This window comes from Lepisosteus oculatus, chromosome 14 (assembly GCF_040954835.1).
Source record: "Lepisosteus oculatus isolate fLepOcu1 chromosome 14, fLepOcu1.hap2, whole genome shotgun sequence".
Lineage (NCBI taxonomy): Eukaryota > Metazoa > Chordata > Actinopteri > Semionotiformes > Lepisosteidae > Lepisosteus > Lepisosteus oculatus.
In genome coordinates, this window is record NC_090709.1 from 57231485 (window position 1) to 57235626 (window position 4142).

The window sequence follows — 4142 nt, forward strand, 5'->3', positions numbered from 1 at the left end:
GAGTGAGATCTGGGCAGAACAAAGCTTCAGAATCCCCAAGATCAGGAATTGTGTTTTCTGACTGCAGGGAGAAATAATAAATCCAGAAAATACTGTCAAAGTATTTCCTCACTGTATTTAGAGAATTAGTACTTCATGAGCATAAGTCACATTTGCACTAAATCATAAATTCTTCCTAATTTTATATGGAAAATCACTAACTTACTTCAAGGCTTTTGACTACAGTATTGTAACAACTATTCTGTTTACTCCAACCATTACTCCACTACCAGCCATTTGTATCACTGCAGATCATGTCATGCTTCTATCAATAAATTGTATATTGTTTATTTAGATTGGTTCATAAAATCAGCAAATACTCTCACAATGTACTGTTACAATCTCTGATTATTACAACAACTTAAAACATCCATTCACTATACTATTGTGACTATGGAAGTGTTTTAAAAAATCTAGATACGCCTGGCTATTGTCAACATTTCCAATTCTCAGGGCCTTCAAAGTAAGGAGATGTATGCTAAGATGTAGGGATGTGTGATTCAGTGATCAAAGCAACCATAATGTTTACCTCAGTTCACTTTAGTTGTTTCTAGAAACTTTAATTGTTCTGAGATTCCCTTGGCTAAAAACAGCCTCTCCTGGCCAGTGGGAGCATTTTTAGAACAGGGAGATAGATTGCCATTCATTTTGTAGCATCCAGGTTCACAAAGAGAGAAATGTAACTGTAGGTCATATTCTGTATTCAGCAGCTTTATCTCTTCAGCGGGGACAGGCAGAAGACATCTGATGGGCAGGGATGACTCTATATCAACTAAAATATCTGTGTCTCTCGGTCAGGTGTCACCCACACTGGCCCTGGAGTGGACAGGGTCCTGCACACACTGCCCTCTGAAGAAGGAGCCCCTGACAGTACTAACTACGATGATGTTGGGGACGAGTTTCAGGGAGAAGATGGGTGCTGTGAGACTGATAGGGCTGTCTGGGAGAAGCTCCTCCTAAAGGTCTAGACACAGAAGAGCTTCACCAACAGAGTCACACAGTCTTAGACCTGCTCTTAGCACTGAGACTGTCTGACATTGTCTGTGACCTGAGTCCACTTCACTCCACTGTTTCCACACTGACACTGTGACCTGAGTCCACTTCACTCCACTGTTTCTACACTGACACTGTCTGTGTCCTGAGTCCACTTCACTCCACTGTTTCCACACTGACACTGTCTGTGTCCTGAGTCCACTTCACTCCACTGTTTCCACACTGACACTGTGACCTGAGTCCACTTCACTCCACTGTTTCCACACCGACACTGTCTGTGTCCTGAGTCCACTTCACTCCACTGTTTCCACACTGACACTGTGACCTGAGTCCACTTCACTCCACTGTTTCCACACTGACACTGTCTGTGTCCTGAGTCCACTTCACTCCACTGTTTCCACACTGACACTGTGACCTGAGTCCACTTCACTCCACTGTTTCCACACTGACACTGTCTGTGTCCTGAGTCCACTTCACTCCACTGTTTCCACACTGACACTCTCTGTGACCTGAGTCCACTTCACTCCACTGTTTCCACACTGACACTCTCTGTGACCTGAGTCCACTTCACTCCACTGTTTCCACACTGACACTGTGACCTAAGTCCACTTCACTCCACTGTTTCCACACTGACACTGTGACCTGAGTCCACTTCACTCCACTGTTTCCACACTGACACTGTGACCTGAGTCCACTTCACTCCACTGTTTCCACACCGACACTGTCTGTGAACTGAGTCCACTTCACTCCACTGTTTCCACACTGACACTGTCTGTGTCCTGAGTCCACTTCACTCCACTGTTTCCACACTGACACTGTGACCTGAGTCCACTTCACTCCACTGTTTCCACACTGACACTGTCTGTGTCCTGAGTCCACTTCACTCCACTGTTTCCACACTGACACTGTCTGTGTCCTGAGTCCACTTCACTCCACTGTTTCCATACAGTCCTCAGTGTCTGTGTCTACAGCTTGTGTTTTACAAAACGGAGGCTTGAACATCCCATTCTGCTCAGTCTTTCTTCTTTTTTATAATTTGATGTTTCAGAAATTAGAAAAAAAACATTAATTGATGTATAATTCTGAATGTACCACTTTTGATTGTAACTGATTTGATTGTTATTAAAATTTTGCTCTGCAATAAAGTTTTTAAAACCATTTTTGTTATCTGCATGTAATTTCTAAAGTATGATTTTGTTACGAATTCCGCACGCACTCACACGGTCACGCATTAACCCGCTCTAACAAACGCCTTCACATTCCCACACACACCCACTTAAACAGACGCTCACGCCGCAACTAATATTCCTATCGCCTTTCACTCCCGTCACTACTTTAACCCTCCTCTTTTCCCTCACCATCCCTCACTAATTCGGATTCTCTTTGGAGCTTCCTAGTGCCTGTACTCTTCTTCTTTCGGTTTGAACTCATCATTGCTTCCTGGACTCTCACTTGTTTCTGACCTCATTTGTGCCTTTGCGATGTGGATTTGTTGTCTCAATTGTAGTGTTCCAGCCTGGTTTTTGACTTTTGCCCGCCCATCTACTTTTTGAGTATAAGGACTTGCGTTGTTGTAACATTTTCAATAAGGACTTCCTGCAACAGTGTGATTATATCATCAACCTGAGCACAGGGTTTTTATTTTTTAGCATAATGATTGCTAAAAGATATTAAAAGTAGAGTCTTTGACCACTTCATCAGCACAATGATAATATCAACCACAGAGGAGGAGGAAATTTTAAATGTTTGTTATCAACTTATTTGTATAAGTTGATCCACACAAAGGACAAAAAAACACTGTAGACAAAATCAGGCACAACATGAGACAACCTGCCAGGAATTTAACAAAGGGCTACAGACCTGAGTGGTAGCAATGTTAACCACTGTGCCACCTATAAATAAACAAACTTTGCAAAACACTAGGAGATTGTGTAAAACAATATTATATAAGCTTTCACTCTGGACCTTTATGAATGCGTTTAAGCTTTTGTCTGCTGGAAATATTATGCTGGCTGCTTTGGGGAACGGAAAGAGCAATTATTAACATAATACAATATATAACATATAAACACAATGGTAATGAAATATCCTTAAATGGCATGAGTTCTAAAATACTGATAGTTATTTTGTTTGAACAAGGTGTTTTCAGTCCCGTTACTGTGTTACAGATGTTTTCAGCACCAAAACCAAACAACAGCAGTTCAGTTTCCAGTTTCCAGTAAAGAATCTCGCCGCTACATCACACAAATCTTTCCCACTTCAATCTGCATCTCTCCACTATATTCCCACCAGTGTGGAAGTTAAAGACACTATTTTTAAACGCACACACACTGACCTAACAGCACCAGTTAAGTGTCGGTTTTCTTCTTTTTTTTCTCCAGTCACTTCACGGGGAAGCAACACACAAGTGCAAGGGTTTCAATTCTTAGTAAAAAATGCTCTAAATACCTAATATGCTGCACAGTCCTCTTCCAAGATGACTTGAAAATCGGTGACTTGGACCTTTTTTGTCCATTTTTTGTGGAATTCAGATTAGAAAACAAAAAAAAAACATCTCTAAATTCAACTTTTATGCTGCACAGAGAGCACTACCAGCCCTGCTGCTGGTTAGCTCAGTTGGTTAGTGTGGTTCCACTAATGCCAGGGTTGCTGGTTTAATCCCCATAGGGCCCAGGAGATTTCCTTATCCTCTGCCGACACTGTTTGATCTTTTCGTGGTGAAATCTGATGCAAAAATGCCATATACGTGTACTTCAGACGAAACGAGGGAGTTGCAGGTTAAAAGGAAAGTGCGAGGCAGCGGACTGCCGCTATTGCGCCCAGTGGGAGAAGCGTGAGGAGGCCTCCCACAGCCACGTCCCTGAACCCAGACATTGGGCAGGTGCTGCGCTGGAAGGTGGAGCTGAAAGGACACCAAGTCCGTGAAGGCGCTCTGTCTCAGCACTGTGCGCACTGTGGGAGGCCTTGGAGGTGAGGGAGGGGGTGCTGCGCCGGGGCTGGCGGGTGCCCTCCAGCGGCGAGTTAAGGTGGCAGTTTGTGGTGCCGCGGCCAGGAACTGCGCACCCCGGTGGATTTGGCCGCTGGGAGAAGTGCTGGTACAGCCAGCAGGG